The following is an 18,373-nucleotide window of genomic DNA, read 5'->3' on the forward strand; positions in this document are numbered from 1 at the left end:
GGGCCAGGAAGGTGGCAAGCAGCAGCCCCTGACGCAGCCCGAGAGCAGCCAGGGAGATGGAGGAGCTCGAGGCGTTCGTAAGAGCACGAGGAGGAGCAGAAACTTGAGGAGCTGAGAGCGAGGCGTTGGGGGAGGGCGCTGGCCACAGGGGAATTCAGAAATCAGGCACAAGGGAGCTGCTCCTTGGACCGGACAGTGGAGAGCCTGCCTCCATCCCTGTTTCGTCACCTGGTCCCTACCCTAACACCTCTTGCGCCTGGAGCTCCAATGAGTGTTGTCTGGAGGCTGCTGCACATTTAAGAACAAACTTTGGTATTAAAGGAAAAAGGTTATCAGAGTTTATAAATATGAAAGAGCCAGAATTAAGTAAAATCTGCGTAATGCTAAAATTACGCTGAGCAGAACTGTACTACATTTGGAAACAACGATGAAGCTCCAACGGTCACGCGCAGCAGCAGGTCCTCCAACAAGCGGTTCGCTCCCTGCCGCGCTGGCGAGACGCCGCGGAGCTGAGCCCGTCCGCACCTCCCCTCTGGCGAGACGGTCACACGCTTCGCGGGCAGAGCCCATCGGCCACGGCGAGGCCGGCTGGACGGTGTCCTGGCAGCCTCGTGCAGACCAGCCGCGCCGGGGAAGAGAGGCTCAGCCGACACTCACGCCAGAACGTACGTAACTAACAAGAAGTCTAACCGGTACAAACACGGGAAAGGTCCTTCTGCTCCACTTTCTACCCCGAACACGGTGGGTCCAACTCCCTTTCCCAGCCCTGAGTGACATCTGAATAATTCCCACCGCTTCTCAGTAGCTTTCGGTTGTTGGGAAGTCCAGTCCAGTTCACCGCTGCATGAAAGTTTACTCTTCAATCTTGGATCTTACAATGACTTCCTGCCCTCCGACGCAAGCCTGGCCCGGTCCTGGAGGGGTGTGGCCTGACCCACGGGGAGGGGAGGGGCAGGGAGAACAGGATCGATGGTCTCAAGGTCTGGGCACTGCTGTCGTCCTCTGGTTGTGACCACCTCCCTGACCAAGACTGACTTCATGGTCTGTCACAAGCAGCCGAAGGACGGCCTCCTTCCTGGGGACAGCCGGAGCTCCTCGGTGATGGGGTGAGGACATTTCCCTACCTAAAGCCCTGCCTCGCCTCCAGGGCTTCTGCCTAGTCTGCTCCCTTCCCGGCAGGGCCAGCCCTGTGCAGAGGACTGACACCCGGTCACCTTCTGCATCGCCCGCTTGAAGGCACAGACATTCAAAACCAACCAGGCTGCTCCACTGCCACCTCCTCTGCCAAACGGACACCCCTGTCCCGTGTTCTTCCCCCTCGCCCAGAGCAGCCCAGAGGAACCGCTCAGCCGCAGCGAGGGGTCCTGCGCTCCAGCACTGCCCTAGACCTCCCGCAGGGAGCTGGAGGGAAGGCCACCGGGGGAAGGGAGCAGCAACCCAGCGCCCCCGATGGCGAACTAGCCGATGGCGAACTAGCCGCTGCTGGGACACTGGTCCCCCTTCCATCCTGCCGGGTTTCCATCCGTCTTACGGGTCCCGCAGACAGCTCGGGCCCCTCTGCGTGGGCTTCCTCTAGAACGCGGCGTCTTGCCTGACTGTGCACTGACAGGCCCGGTCCCCTTCTCAGAGGCCTGGGGAGTCTGTTTTGACTTCCTGTCGCTTGCTTGTTTGACCGTGGTGGGACAGGAGCCTCAGCAGCCTCCACTTCTGCAGGAATGAAGAGGGAAGGCGGCAGAACTCCTGTCCACGTCCCAGTCCTGCTGGGACGCAGAAGCACTCTGCGAGTTCAAAGGTTACTATGGCATCAGGAGTCGACCTAATTCTCAAGGACCCTATACAAGGCTGGGCAAAAGTAGGTTTACAGTTGTGAGTACGCGAAACAGTTTATTCTTGTGTTATTATTTATTAACTGTTGTGTTATTTTCCACACAAACAACGGTGAAGCCTCCTTTTGCCCCACCCTGTGTGTTCAAATACGCTTCTGAAGATAACGCGGCCCTTCTCTCCCAGGAGACCCGCCTTTGTCAGCACTGCTTAAGCAGCACCCCGGGGAGAACAGTGCCCATGCTCACTCAGTGTCACGGTGGCCCCGTGACAGCCCTGCCAGTAACATATGAGGAAATGCGGCTCGGAAAGATTAATTACTTTGGGGAAAGGTCACAAGCCCAGTAAACAGAAGCCAGTCAAGTACAGAATACAATAAACATAAACGGATAACTATACAAACAAATAAGTCGACTTTGAATGAACCTGCTCAGTTACTTGGATCAGATAAGGGAAAGCCGGTGTGCTCCTAGCAGGACTGCTTTCTTCTTTCACGCAATCAGCACCTTCTTTGGATAAAGACTTCACTTACTTAATGTTAACTGAATTAACTTCTGCCCTGTTTCTTCTCAGTGCAGGGACCAGAGGAAACTGTCACAAACCATCTTCTATGCAAACTGATAAGATGGTAGGAAGAAACGGGAACAGGGAAGAACTTCAGGAAGAACAAAGGCTTAGTCAATACAATCAGTGAGTACACCCCTCAACAAACAGCCTCCTTTTGTAGGAACAGCCTGAGGCAGGAGGTGGCGGAGCCTCTCTAGTAGTATATTCTACTTCATCTCCCACATTTTTAATTTCGAGGAACACATTTTGAAAAATGTAAAGAAACTAACTAATGCCCGGCCGGTGTGGCCCATTGGTTGAGCGTCAACCCAGGCACCTAGAGGTTGCGGTCCGATTCCTGGTCAGGGCACATGCTGAGGTCGTGAGCCGGATCCCCAGTGGGGGGTGAGCAGGAGGAGGACAATCGATGTTCTGTCTCATCGATGTTTCTTTCTCTCTCCCTCTCACTTCCTCTCTCTCTAAAACTCAATAAAGAAAAAAAAAATTTTAATAAAAAAGAAATTGACTTATGTCCTTTATATTTAAAATACTTAACTTTGTCTTAGAGAAAGAAACTTCACTCGTTTGTTATCCCTTGCCCTAACAGCCAGAAACAATCAATCCGGCCATCGTCAAGGAGGAAAATCTCTCCCCTCGTAGGTTCAGAATCTGGGGGCCTGCAAATTACACTAACAAGACAGATTAGCAAGCAAAAATACTAATTTTTATCCACTTACCAAAGTTTACCGAAAAATGTGACTCAACAAGGCAGTAAGAATTTGGGACTTACATACCATCTCGATAGGCAAGGGGGAGGGGATGAAGGGCACTTGGGTAAAACAAGTAACTTTTAGGAAAGATAATGGATCCCTGGGTGAAGAGACGGGAAATACGGTCCTTCTGTAAGGGTGTCAGAGTAGGTGTGGTTCCTACTTCTCCTCTTCCCCTCTCTCCTGATAACAGTTGACACTCCCTGGTCTCAAGACGCCGAGGAGCAAACGTGTAACAGACGATCTCTGAGAGGCTCTGCTTTGAGGCAGGGAAGGGGGAACAGCCTGTTTCCAAACGCTTTCCGTCGCAAACCATGTTTATGCTACAGGGGAGCGTTCTGCGCCCCTTCACCATCAGCACACAGGTATCTGACCACTCACCTCTTTACAAAGCACGAATTCACCGACAAAACAAAATAGTTTAGAGCAAAATTCAGCTACCAAAGAGCTTATATAATAAGTTGAGAGAATAAGATAGCTTAAGCTTTTTATATACATTTTTTTATATTCTTACAAAAGCAAGGAAATTTTTATATACCATGAACAAAAGTAAAAAACAAAAACAAAAAGAAACCACCCAATGACTAATTTAAAAAATGCAATATATCAAAGAAAGAGTTACTATCCATACCAACAACAAAAAAAGGTTCCTACAAATGAAGAGAAAAAAGTAAACAGATCAGAAAAATGATCGAGAAAATGCAAAGAGCCACCACACATATAAAACCCTGCTCCTGCTCAACTCACAATCTAAGAAACAGGTCGAAACTGTCACGCTGCTTTTCCAGCGGCGGGAGGGACACAGCCCGGCGGGAGGGACACAGCCCGGCGGAGGGGACACAGCCCGGCGGGGGGGACACAGCCCGGCGGGGGGGACACAGCCCGGCACCACCACCACCACCTGCAGTGCGGCGGGGAGCCGACAGCCCGATTCCCAGAGCGGTCTGACCCTGCTCCACACCTGCACGCCTCTTCCTACAGCAAATGCGTTTTTGAGAATTCACCCAGTAAAATACAAGTACTCTCACAGCACACCCCATGCACCATGGTATGGTCTGTAACGCAAAAAAGAAAAAACAATAAAAAAATTCATCAGTGGTGGGGACTGGTAAATAAAATTAAAATATATCCATATGCCCTGGCCAGTTTGGCTCAGCAGTTAGAGCGTCGACCTGTGGTCCAGAGAGACCCGGGTTCGGTTCCCGCTAAGGGCATGTGCCTCGGTTGCAGTTTGTCCCTGGCCCTGGTTGGGTTGTGTGGGTGGCAGCCACTCGATGTGTCCCTTTCACATTGATGTTTCTCCCTCTCTCTCCCTCCCACTCTATCTGAACAAAAAATGGAAAAAAATTTCCTCGGGCGAGGATTAAAAAAAAAATATATATATATCTCCATAAACAGAGTATTACTTACCTATAAAAGGAATGAGGAATGCAACACTTACAGAGAGTCCGCCTGTATATTCAGTGAAAACAACCTTGAGGAAAAGGACGCGGAGCTCCGACTGGATGGCTCACTCGTCTGGGGCTGTCCCATGCAACACACGCACCCAGGGGTGTTGTTTCCATTCCCAGTCGGGGCACACACCCGAACCATGGGCTCCATCCCAGGCAGGGGGCGTGTAGGAGACAGCCCATCAATGTTTTGCTCTCACATAGATGTTTCTCTCTCTCTCTCTCTCCCTTCCTCTCTCTAAAAAACAATGAAATGTTTTCTGTTCAAAATAAACATATATATATATATATATCACGCATGCACACATGCACGCACACACCCTGGCAGGCTTGGCTCAGCAGTTAGAGAATCAGCCCAAGGACCTCAGGGTCTCAGGTTTGATTCCTGGTCAAGGAGAAGCACCTGCACTGCAGGTTCAATCCCTGGCCCCAGCTGGGGTCATGTGGGAGGCAACTAACAGATGTGTCTCTCTCACTCTCTTGCATTGATGTTTCTCTCTCTCCCCCTCCCTCACTTCTACTCTATCTAAAAATCAATGGAAAAATATCCTCAGGTGAGGATTAAAACCACACACACACACACACACACACACACACACACATATCCTTGGATGAGGATTTAAAAAATAATACTTTCTTTTAAAAAAGAAAAGGATGATGTGGCTCAGTGGTTGAGCATCGATCCAAGAGGTCACTGGTTGATTCCCAGTCAGGGCACACGCCCAGGTTGTGGGCCGGATCCCCAGTGCGGGGCGTGCAGGAGGCGGCCTCGATGTTCTCTCTCATCAATGTTTCTATCTCTCTCTTCCTCTCCCTTCCTCTCTCTAAAATCAATAAAGAAAAATTTTTTTAATAAAAATTAAAATTAAAGGAAGAAAGAGAACAGTATGGCCTCATTTTTAGAAAGGAGAACAGGTTAAGAGAAAGAAAGCAATGGAGCCCATGGAAAGGAAAGATTATACTCGTCTCTGTCCTCTACCAGCTGCACTCTGTGGGGTGGGCAGGTTACAGGCGACTTTCACTTTCTACTCCGCGTCTGCATTGTTTGAAGTCTCAACCACAAACGTGTAACTTCATAAACAGAAGAACAGAGTAGGGGCTGCGGTAACACAGTCAGGGAACTACCTGGAGCTTCCTCGGTGAAAGCCTGAGAGGCCTGCGGGCACGGACTCTAACATAGTAGCAGATGGACAAGAAGCACAAATACTGCTCAAGTTAAAGCTCGTTTCTAGGCTTGGACGACTGTGGAAGGCTTTCCCGAAGAGGGAGGATCCTGGAGCGGTTGGTAACAAGAGTGGGCGCTCTCCAATAGAATGCCTACTTTTAAAGTGTTTTAGCAGCTACATTAAAAAAGCAAAACAATCAGGTGAAATTCACTTTAATAATACATTTAACCCAACATATTCAAATCAGTATCATTTCAATCTGTAATCAATATTTTTTTTTTTATCCTCACCCGAGGACATTTTTTGATATTTTGTTCAGATAGAGAAGGAGGGAGAGAGAAAGAGAGAAACATTGATGTGAAACATTGATGTGTCCGTGAAAGGGACACATCGACTGGCTGCCAACCAGGGCCGGGGACAAACCGCAACCGAAGTAGTGCCCTTAGCGGGAACCAAACCTGGGTCTCTCTGGACCGCAGGCCGACGCTCTAACCGCTGAGCCAAACCAGCCAGGGCCGTAATCAATATTTTTAAAGCACAGAGATATTTTACCCTTTTTTGTACTTTGAGTAATTCAGACTAGCCGTATCTCCAAAGTTCAACAGCTGCGTGTGGTGCTGGCTACTGCAGGAGGCAGCCACAGGTCGAAGGACCCTGCTCCCAGACCCGGAAGGGGGCCTGAGGGGTGCAGGCCAGGGAAGGACAGCAGCAGAGGAGTGAGGCCGAAAAGGCAGACCAGACCAGAGCAGAAGGCCTGACCGCACTTGGGTTTTATGGGAAGCAAGGAAGAGACAAGAGAGAAATAGTTAACAAGTAGGGATGATGATTCAGACACTACTCGGAAGGTTAACTTGTTTTTCTTTACTCAGATACTCTTACAAATTCAACTCGCAGTTTTCACTCCAACACTTTCATTGCATGAGAGATTACTGAAATGGAGATATAAAAAATAATCTGTCGCCCTGGCTGGTTTGGCTCAGCGGTTAGAGCATTGGCCTGTGGTCCAGAGAGACCTGGGCTCGGTTCCGCTAAGGGCACGTGCCTCGGTTGCAGTGGGGTCGTGTGGGTGGCGGCCACTCGTGTCTCTCACACTGATGTTTCTCTCTCTCTTCCTCCCTCTCTCCCTCCGCTAAAAAAAAAAAAAAAAAAATCTCTCAAGTGACTTTAATTTCGTGTATATTTAAGATACTTCTGAACAGTTACTGTTGAAACATTTTTACTTCGTGACCATTTTAAGATGATATTTTTCAAAATTATATAAGTTGTAAGAACTTCACCAAAATTCAACAGCCTTTACTTAGATATTTCCTACCAGGAGCTCCTTTTAGCCAGAAATCGAAAATACCTTTTAGTGAAATACAAACTTCAGACACTCAAGATCTTATACTCCTGAAATACATTACAAAAATATTTCATTGCTAATAAGAAAACTACCTACAAATTTCAGTATACATAAAACAGTCTCTTCTGGACTTACTTATTTATTTTTTGTTAATCCTCACCTGAGGATATTTTTTCCATTGATTTTGAGAGAGAGTGTTAAGGGAGGGAGAGAGAGAAACATCGATGTGAGAGAAACACATCGAATGTCTGTCTCCTGCACACACCCACATGGAGCCTGGGATCGAACCTGCAACCCAGGTGCATGCCCCTGACTGGAAATCAAACCCGAGACCCCTCGGTGCATAGGCCTGATGCTCTAACCGCTCTAACTACCCGGGCCAGGGCTCTTGTAGATTTCTTGGCTAAACTGAAAACTATAACACTTTAAATAATTTACCTCAAGGCTAAAAGAAACAAAAGATAGTACTCAAAAAAGGAGATAAGAACACAGGGCACGGAAGAGCCATGGAAATGAGCCATTTGCTTTGTTACTTACAACTAAAAGGCCCCCCAAAAGCACTGGCACCCCGAACACACCAGGGTCCCCTATTACACATTCTTGTAAGCTCCCTGTACTTCCCTTGTGTAGCTCTCTCTGTAACTACAACTGGGTAATTATCTGTAAAATGATGCAATGTTTATCTTCTCTACCTAGGTCTTAGATCGGTGTTTCGCACCAGGCTCTTTGCTCTAGACACCAGGAGCTCCTGATGTGAGGTCTAGAATACGAGCACGAAGTTATACCCACAAGTACTGCACGCGTGTACTTTTCTTCAGACACTCAAAAAATTACCTTCAGAAGGTTAAGAACCGAAACGCAGTGGGTCTGTATGGTGCCCGGCTCACAGGCTGCAGGAGAGCGCAGGTCCCGGCGCTGAAGGGGCCTCCTGCCTGCCTGGTCCGAAGGCAGCTGCCAGCCTCCGCGCAGACCCCGCGAGGACCTCTCCGGGACCCAGGGGACGTGACCTGGGCAGAGGTGCCTTTTCCCTCCTGGTGCCCCCGCAGTGAGGCCCCGACAAGCCTGGAGCTGCAGTGGTGCTTCTGCCAAATTAAAGTACCTGCCTGAAAACAAGGCCAAAACACTGGAAAGCAGAGCAGACAGACCTCCAGTTGCACCGTTTGACCCCGTCAGGAGCGGGGCCTTTTTCTGCCAGGGCCATTTGGATATTTACAACACCACTGGTGGGCCACACAAAATTATGAACTTAAAAATTAGCCTGCTATATTGGGTCAGGCTAATTTGGTGAGGCTGTGATGTCGGCTGGTATTGTTTTTAAAGACCTTATGTGGCCTGGGGGCCAGACATTCCCCACCTGACAGCCATGCCTATTTGTAAGCTTTTCAAAAACAAGATGGGGGGCATTTTCCCCCTTTTTAGCTAATTTGAGTTGAATGTGTCACTTGCAAGCAAAAGTCATCTGAGAGAGCTGCCCAGTTCCCAGGGCTGGAACATCGACCTGTCCTGTCATCACCTCCAAACACCCACCTGCGGCCAGCAGGCTCTGCCTCGGCCAGGCCCACACATGCAGCTGCCCAGCGGGAATCTCTACCTGGCCGGTGCAAACACACCTCCGACTGCGGCGAAACCCAAACGACGTTCCTCCACTAACCACCTCTCTCCACATATTTCATCTCATCAACAACGCACGTCTACCCCACCAGGGTTCCAGGTCAGAAAGCTGGGACTCAGCCATTCTTGCCAATCCCATTCCCTCTCTCACCCGTAACCGATGGCCCCGCCTGGCCACGCCCAGCCCTCATGACCTGCCACCACCCGTCTGGGCCAGTCTTCCTGTCTTCAGACTGATTCTCCACTATGTAACTCACCTCCATAACCTGCAAATCTGATTTTGCCCCTACATTGGACAAAATCCGACTTAAGTCAACAATGATTACAGACCGCTAGAGCAGTATGTCCAATGTTTCCGATGTTATTAGTGTACAAACACAATTATAAAAATAAGAGTAATAATGTCCGCCATATCAGAGTAGCACTAGCTTCACTGGTTCTTTTTTTTTTTTTCTTTATTGATTTTAGAGAGAGAGGAAGGGAGAGGGAGAGAGATAGAAACATTGATTGGCTGCCTCCTGCAAGCCCCCCACTGGGGATCAGGCCCACAACCTGGGCATGTGTCCTGATTAGGAATTGAACCGGCGACCTCTTGGTGCAGGGTCAACGCTCAACCACTGAGCCACACCAGCCAGGCGCTTCACTGGTTCTTAATAAAAGATATTCAAGAATATCCTTACCCGATGTCTTCATTAGTTCTCCATATGAACTTGGTTTAGGGACCCACTTCGAGTTGTATTCCACTCCCTGGTCATCTGACCTCCGTAAGTCCCTACTCCAACTTGTGCTCTCTTCAAAAAACACTAGCGGGGATCTCCCAACACATCATTTTGTTTCTATTTTTAAAGAACTGATAGCCTTTAAAATATTGTCTATAAAAACTGATACACATTATAACTCTGCCACTACCCAAACATTTAAAATTATTTTTGTATTTACTTTTTTAAAACCTAAGTATAAGATGATTGTTAATGAAGATACATAAATACTGAATACTGTCTTTAAAATAACCCATAAAGCCCTGGCCGGTTTGGCTCAGCGGTTGGAGTGTCCGCCTGCGGTCCAGAGAGACCCGGGTTCGATTCCCGCTAAGGGCACGTACCTCGGTTGCAGTTTGTCCCTGGCCCTGGTTGGTCGTGTGGGTGGCAGCCACTCGATGTGTCTCTTTCACATCGATGTTTCCCTCTCTCTTCCTCTCTCTCCCTCCCACTCTATCTGTACAAAAAATGGAAAAATGTCCTCGGGTGAGGATAAAAAAAATAAAAATAACCCATAAAATTGGCTATCACAATTCTCCTACAATTCCCCCTTTACATAACAATGATTGTAATGCCATTTTGCGAAAAGTACTAGTTCTTAGAGAATCTATGAGTTCAAAACATGAGCAAAGGAAATTCAGAAGAAAAAATACTGAACGCTGGGTATCAAAATGCCTTGCAACCAGATGGTTGTGTGAGACCCTCATTCAAAAATAAATATTTCTCTACACTGCTTGTAACACTGTAATTGTTAAAGGGGTTCAATAAGCATCCTGTTTTAAAAGCTAACTTTTCACAATGATAGTAAAGCTCTAAGTCACCCCACACGTGTGATTTAAATTCTTCTTCCCAATATCTACACTAAGGGAATGACAGTTCTGATAGGTGAGAACCCCCTTTCATCAATTCTAAGGTGCATACATTTGTTCATATTTTAGTATCCCTGAAATTAGGGTGCATCTACAATCAATGGCCTCTCGAAGTTAACTGGAAGCATATTTTCTTTATAAGTGGTCTATAAAATTAGGGTGCATCTTAAATTGATGTAATTCAATACAACTCAACATTTCATCTTTTAAGTATCAAAGAGTTGAACTGACGTGGTCAGCATGAGCCTTGAGGCATTAAGAAGGCATAAACACTAATTAAAGGTGGAAGGGGGAAGAAGAGAAGGAAAGACTTTCTAGTCCAAACAGCCAGAGAGGAAACCCACTGTCCTCTCTCTAGGGTTCCCTGCTCCCAGGACCCAAAAGCCAGGTCAGTACTACTGTAATGAATGTCCATTGCTGGGCTGAACGGACTTTCTCCACTCCCTCGTTTCAGTATGCAACAAAGTCCGTTACTAGTCTGTCGTCGAGCAGCAGAACTAATATTTGTATTAAATTGCGATAAAAGACTAAAGTACTCACAGAACTGCACATTTAACATGTGTACATGGTTGAATATAAATCAGACTTCAATAAAGTTGATTTTTTAAAAGAACAAATGAGTATGCGCAATACGAAAATAGTAGGTAAAAAACTTCACGCCTTAAAAATACCTGTTCCTTCAGAAGGGATTCCATTCAGAAGAAGAAAATGGAGAAGACTTCAGAAGAGATGGAATTTTCGTTGTTTACTTATAAATATTAATTTGGCTGCTTTCCTCTGTCACTGTATTGTACATAGTCTTCGATTTGCAGATTTTTCTGACTTGATTACATTGTTGAAGTCCACTGAATTGCCACTAACTAGCAATAGCCATTTGAACGAATTTTGTTTTAATGCCTCTAGAGATCATTTATCTATAAATAAGATCACTAAACTTCAAGAATCACATAACTCAGAGGTCAACTATTGACTTATTTTGATAGATAAGGATTTAACACACTTTTACCACGGAAAGAGATGGAATTTGAAATGGAACTTGAAGAATGGGCAGGACTTGGACACACGACAATTGGCCCTGTGTGCCGTCCCAGTCGAGGGAACGGCGGCAGGAGCGGGGGTGGGGAGGGAGGCCATGTGCAGGGAGCAGAAACAGTGGAGTGAGATCAAGGCAAAGCCGAGGCCAGTGCCCTCGAAAGGACCTCCTTCAACAGAAGCCGCTGGGAACCTCCGAGCAGAGAAATGACAAGAGCTGGGCCTCCAGACTCATTCGGGCAGCAGCCCCTAAGACAAAGTCGCAATACTATCAATGCAACTGGATAAAGGTGGAAGGTGAAGACAAGGGCCTATCAGTCCAGCTGGAAAAGGGCACAGAGACAGATGCAGCTAGAAAAGGGAAACTATCAAATATACAAATATATACACAATATATAATATTATATGCAAATATATATACATATGTCAAATTTTAAAATGTGAAGAAAAAAGAACGTGAAAACCAAACAACGCGAGATTTAAAAACTCAATAAATAGATGGGTTGGATTAAACACCCACATTCACACAAGAAAAAGAAACCCTAAAATGAACAGCTACTAAACAAATTAAAATGGGACTCAAAGTCCTCTTCAGAAAAGAAGAAAAAAGAAACACAAGAAAACCGGAATGTCTTACAGGTGAGCTCTGCCGAACGCCCAAGGAACAGACAGCCCCAGTCTGCCCGGAGAAGAGAACAGGAAACCGCCCAGCTCGCTGCCTGAGTCCATCCGACCTTGAGACCAACATGCACTAAGCACTGTGTTCGCAGGACAAGAGTGACAACACCATGAGAGCAGAACCCACAGATGTTGGCCACAGACGTGATGGAATGGGCAGGGTAAGGCATCGCCAGAAGTAAGGGGCACCAGGGAAACAAGCCTGGTAAGGAAGAGGAGTTCAGTTTGAATCAGAAGAACCAGACACAGATACACATAAAGCAGGTGCAGAAGAGAAATAAAGGACAGATTTGAGAATTATTCAGACAGAAGGGCCCAGACAATACTATCGAAGGGCCAGAGACACAGGAAAGTGATCTGAAGGGGAAACTTGGCGAATGCAGAGGAATCAGGAAGAAGGAAGAACAGAAAGCATTAAAGGGGCGAGGAGAAACCAAGCCAGGGCCAGCGGAGAAGTCCTTTCATCCGGCTAACTCCTGCTCACCCTTCAGAACTGTCCAGGGTTCCAGAGACACATTTTTCAGGAGGCCTTCTCAGATTCTCCAGCACTGCCAGCCCCGGTCAGGTTCCCATTTTAAGCTCTTAGAATAGCCTACACTTTAATTACTCTCACATATTTAATTACAGAATCATTCTTCCATATATGCCTCCCTCACTAGCCTAAGCTCCAGCCTATTACTTTGCACGGTGTGTCAGAACACAGTATTTGTTCAATGAAATGGATAGATGAATGAAAGGCTACCAAAGGCATTTCGAAAGGCAACAGAAAGCTGCTGGTGAAGTCCCGATAACAAGGGGTTAGGAGGTGAATAGACGGCCAGGAAGTAAAGGCAGGAAAAGTAGACTCCTCTCAACAATCTCCAGGGATGGGATTATGAATAACTGAATTTTAATTTTACTTCAATTTTGCTCTATTTTACAATTATTCTTTAATGAACAGGTATTACTCCTATAAGGACAAATTTTTTAACGTTCATACAATGTGAAAAGGAAACGCAGTAACAAGTACTGGACTCAAGGGAAGGTTTTTGTAAATTGAGGGGTCTTTTAAAAAAATTTTCGATTACAACTGACATTCAGTATTACATCCGTTTCAGGTGTAGCATCCTGGTTGGACATTTATATAACTTACAAGGTGATCCCCAGATAATTCTAGGATCCACCTGACAACATAGTTATTGACTGTACTTTACATCCTGTGACTCTTTTGTAATTGCTGATTTGTATTCTTAATGGTAAATTATGGGAATCATAAGCACAATCTTACTTTTAAAACCCCCACGACAAAAGAGAGGACAGCTCATACTCCATGAAGTGGGAAAGAAGAGACAAATGAAACAAGGTGCTAATAAAAAGAACTTAGAAAATATATTTTTCCACTAAGATGGAAGGAACGACGCAGCTGAGAGAAGGAACCCAGTTCTGGAAGGAGCTTCCCATGGCCGCCTCAAACTTTTCAGTAAAGGGTTTGGATGAGTGAAGGAAAAAGGACCAGTTTGAAACGAGCTCTCTGGAGAAGGGGGTGGTGTGTGTGTGTGTGTGTGTGAAAACCAGGCGCAGAATATTGTTCTATGACAGGAGTCTTCCAAATTTCCATCAGCCTTTTGGAAGCTCAACCTATTTCCAGCTCCGCACCGCAGGTATTTTAGCTTTCCGTTTAAAAATGGAAATCAGGTCCACCAACTTTTTATTCCAACCACTGAGCACAGCGATAAGCATTAAGTTACATTCTACTCGAACTCGGAATCGAACAAGCAAACACAAGAAAAGAGCTGCTCCCAACTCGAGCCCCAAAGGGCGATCACTTCGAGTCTTCTCGACGGAGAAGTGCGGCTCAGCGTAAAGGGGTTTGCGGAAAGGGGCTCGTCGGTGCCTCGAACTCCCCTACGTCCCGCTCGAACAGTGGAGGCCCTGGGTTCAAACCCAGCTCGCGGGGACAAGTGAACCCATCTCTGTCCGTCTCGGGTTCGTGCCTGGAACACGGGGCGGCCGTGACCAGGGTCGCCGCGGGCTCACGGACACGGGCCGGTGAGCGCGCCGAGGCCGCCTGAGCGCCCACGACGCCGGCTCGCCGCGCGGAGGAGAAAAGCGGCGGCGCGTCCACCCGACCCGCGGCCCTTCCTCGCTCTGCGGGCCGCTGCCCTCCCCGCGCCCGCCCTGCCCCTCGGTCCGGGGAGCAGCGGGCCCGCGATCGCCGCCCGTTCGCAGACGCGGGCGTGCGGGGCCGCCCCCGACGCGGCCGCGGGGCAGCGCGGACAACAGGTGACCGGCGGCGGGCCCTTGGCGCGGACGAGCCGGGGAGGCCCAACGCCGGCGCCGAGGCCGGGCGGACGGCGCCCCTCTCCCCGCAGCGCGCGGCCCCGCAGCTCCGGCCGCCGGCGGCGGGCGGGCGCCTTCCCATGTAAGGACCCGAGCGGCGTCGTGGGGCGGCCCCCGTCCGCGCCGCCTCCCCGACCTCGGCCCGAGCGCGGGGTGGGAACAAAAGAGGCGCCGGGCGGCGGGGCGGCCGCCAGGCCCGACGTGGGCGCCCGGGGGCCGGGCCCGGGCGGGTGCGGGAGCGCGAGGCCCAGTGGGCCGCGGCTGAGGCGGCCGGGACGTGGGACCCCGCGGCGCCGCCGGCCCCTCCCGCGCGCACACCCAGGAGCCAACTCACCCAGACCCCGGGGAACGCATCTCCAGCCGCGGCGCGGGGCGGGTGGGCGCGGCGGCCGGCTCGGCCTGGCCTCGGCGTGCGGCGGCCCGGCCCGGGGCCCTCGGCGGCCGTGCGGTCGTCGTCTCGCGCGGACCGACGCGCGGACTCCGCGGCCTCGCTGCCCCTCCTCCCTCCCTGCGCCCGCGAGCGCCAGCAGGCGGATTCCAATCTCGGCGGCCGCCGCCGCCACTCGCAGGGGGAGGGGACGGCGCGGGCGGGGGGAGGGGCGCCTCCGCGAGACTCGGCGCTGCGCGCGCGCACTGGCAGCGCCCCCGCCCCCCCGCCACGCCCCGGACGCGAAAGGAGCCGAGCGCGCGGCGGAAGCGCCCGAAGGACCCGCGGGGCCTGGCGCCCCGGTGCCGGGGAGGCGCGCTCTCGGCCGGCACGGGGGCGCCGGCGGCTGTCGGGGCGTCGGGAGGGGGACCTGCTCCACGAGGCCCCGGGCCCCGCCGCCCTGCAGCCCCCGCCGCCGTGGCGGGGCCCGGGCCCCCGGACGGCCGTTTCCGGCGGGTCCGCGCGGACAGCTCCGGGCTGAGGCTCCACGTGAGCGCCGGCCGGTCGCGGGGCCGGAGCCGCCCGCTCCGGTGCACACGCCGCGCCGTGGCCGGGACCAGGGTGGCACGCGCGGCCGCGGCCCTGGGCTCCCCGCCGGCCGCCAGGCGCAGGGAGCGAGGGGCCCGGCCCGCGCGCCGACTCCACCGGCGAGGAGCAGCGGCGGGGACCGCGGGTCTGCGCTCCGGCCACAGCGCGGCCCCCCGCGCCGGGGGCCTCGGGGTCTCCGTACCCCGCTCGGAAGGTGCAGACCGTGGTCGCTGCCCCTGCTCCCCGAGTCCCTGCATTCTCTGCGGGAAGTGATGTTCCAAGTGCCCAGTGCCCTGTGCGTGGAGACACAGTGGAGGCCTCTTTAACGCCAGATGTGATCTTAATCTCTGGTCAGTTCAACACATGTATCGTTCAATTAAGTCTCTTTACAGAAGATACTTTTTAAAATAAGGTCCCTTTGTAAAATCGCTGTTTAAAGGGAGGGTAAAAAGAAAGAGGGAATGAAGTGTGCCCAGCACTAATCTTTGTTTTTATACACATTCTTCCGAAAAAGATACTTAGATTCCAGAATAGGCCATTGTAGTCTAGTTTAAATATCTGAGTTACGTGCTTGTTTACAGACTTTTTTGTCCATCTTTTATTCTGCTCCTCTTTTCTCCTTTTAGCCCTTAATACCTCAGTGATTACAAATTTGTTTCAATTCTATTTACTATCTATTCCCCCCCGGAGCTTGAGAGTCTCGGTTTCCAGCATCGTGCTTTGTAGGAAGAACTAGGATGCAGTGAATTTCCTTACAGCAGCTAACACTCGTCACTTTTTCGTTGTCTACATGTCACACCACTTTAATTTTAGGAAAAGGCTGGACCTTTTGCTCCAGGAGATTCAGCCTGATTGACCGAAGAACTCATTGATCGATGACGAGTAATGCGCCCTGAGAGATTAAACCACGTCAAGTGTGTCAATATACCCTCTAAAGCCTAATTCCGTTTTCCACAATATGAATCAGTCTATCAAATAGACAAGAATCTCAGGTCGGAACTTTAGTACATCGGGTTTCTGAATGTTCCGGTCGGGATTGCCTGGGCGGTTGGGTGCCACGGGAAATGGGAACAGAATTGAGGCGTCAAATTATAAGGGATATCTTCGCTACTCAAGGAGCTCTTTTCAAGTCTTTGGGAATTTTACTCGACATCCCTTTGCTCTCCTTAAATGAGGCCTACCCAAGTGCCCGAGCTTAAACCCTTAGCATTACCACAGTGGGCATCCCACCTGAGCAGGGCTTGGTGCTCTCTCTGGCTACGGGCATGTGTGTGCATGCCAGCCTGTCTCTCCGGTTTGCCTGCCTGCTAAATGAGCAGAGCAGCCAGGAAGACCAAGAAGACCTCTGGGCACAGATGATCTGGCCCCAAACTCAAAGACAACAAACACCCCACGGTCCAAGTGTAATGTTATCTCATGGGATAGGGTTGTTTTGTGTGTGTGTTTAAGTAGATTAACAGAGTGGGCTGAAATGTGCCTTCTTTCTCTGCTCAGTCAGGTTGAGGTATCGGTCCCAAGAGCATGCCCAAGTCCTATAGCATTAGTTTGCAATGGAAAGTTACCCTTCTCACACAGTTCTGAGATCTTCAAGGACACCTTCACTGATCACCTGTCTTAAATTAGCACCCCAACACAGCCTACTTTGTTTTCTTTATACCACTTTTTACTCTATGAAATTACCTTATTCATTTAATTATCTGTTTATTGTCTGATCTGAGTTTCTCTATTCTGAATCTCTCCATTCTAATTTCCACTAAAATATAAACTCCATGAGAGCAAAGACCTTACCAGTCTTGTTTTCAACTGTTTCCTCAAAGCCTAGGTCCTGGCATACAGCAAGTGCTCCATACTTGTTAAATAAGTGAGAGATAAGGACAGAATTTCCTCTAAGCATTTCTGCACCTTGTCATCAAGGCCCAGTTTTAGAGGGTGGTATGATCTATGTTGGAAAGGGTGAGGCTGGGTCAGGAGAGCTATGGATTCTACATTCTTCAGTGAAACGGAGACTTCTGCTCTCAGGAAAAGCAGTAGTGCAATAGATTAAACCCAGTTCATCCATCCAAAGTCATTTTCCTGTTGTAAAGACTTTATGAGGCAAAGGCAGCACTAAGTCTTTGTGGGAATGGAGATAAGTTAGAGCCCAGTGAAGGGATGCCCTTGCCCGGGTGACGCTTGAGATTGGTTTCACACCTAGGACAAAAGTACATGACGAGCAGAGGAAATGGGTACATTTTCAGCATGGACACAAGCACATCATCGTATTGGTTAACAATACCATTGTGGCTTAGAAGGACCAAGCCAAAACAGAAGTTGTGTTCCAGAAAAAGATTATATATAAATAGAATTCAGTGCAGAAAATAAAGAAAAGTTTAAACATCTAAATTTGTTCTTTTCTTTATAATGGTGTATTTTACTTTCCTTTTATTTTCACTTCTAAATAACTTCTTTTCCCATTTACATTTTCATTTCTCTTTGCTTCAAAGCACTTTTTACTTTGATTAAAAAGACAGTTTACTGAGGCCTGGCCAGTTTGGCTCCAGGGTCAGGGCGTCAGCCCGCAAACCAATGAGTTGCGGGTTCAATTCCGGTCAAGGGCACATACCTCTCTGGCAGCTCATACTGGGCCCTGGTCGGGGTCGTGCGGGAGGCAACCAATCAATGTGTCCCTCTCACGTCGATGGTTCTCCCTCTTCCTCTGCTTCGCTCCCTCCCACTCTATCTGAAGATAAGTGGAAAAATATCCTCGGGTGAGGATTTAAAAGAAAGACAGTTTACTGAGGCTCTTGCTGCAAAGTAGCCACCACTTGATCCTCCCGTGTCCACGGTCTCTATAGTCCTCTACTTACTCTCAGTAAACCCTTTACCACGAAACCCAATCCTCTCCTAGCCCTGTGGCAGCAAGAGTTCTCAGCTCCAGGCCCAGGGCCCAGGCGCCTGCTGCCTCTGCTCCTGACTGGGGGAGCCCTCACCCTTTCTAGGATCTGCCTTGCAGCCTTTACCTATGCTTTAAGTCCTGGCCTGTCCACCTGCGTGGGACTTGGTTTTCTCTGCC

At 49.5% G+C, this 18,373-nt stretch overlaps 1 protein-coding gene across 1 annotated transcript in view; it reads right to left on the reverse strand.

Moving 5' to 3' along the window:
• The window catches only part of BMPR1A (bone morphogenetic protein receptor type 1A), a 152,706-nt gene extending 137,954 nt beyond the window's left edge, over positions 1-14,752 (reverse strand). Inside the window, exon 1 of the mRNA XM_036265410.1 lies at positions 14,701-14,752. The gene's annotated coding sequence lies outside the window, so the exon portion shown is untranslated. The remainder of the gene's footprint in view (positions 1-14,700) is intronic.
• Between the last annotated feature and the right edge of the window lie 3,621 nt (positions 14,753-18,373).

The sequence above is a fragment of the Molossus molossus genome, unplaced genomic scaffold, assembly GCF_014108415.1.
Source record: "Molossus molossus isolate mMolMol1 unplaced genomic scaffold, mMolMol1.p scaffold_m16_p_17, whole genome shotgun sequence".
NCBI lineage: Eukaryota > Metazoa > Chordata > Mammalia > Chiroptera > Molossidae > Molossus > Molossus molossus.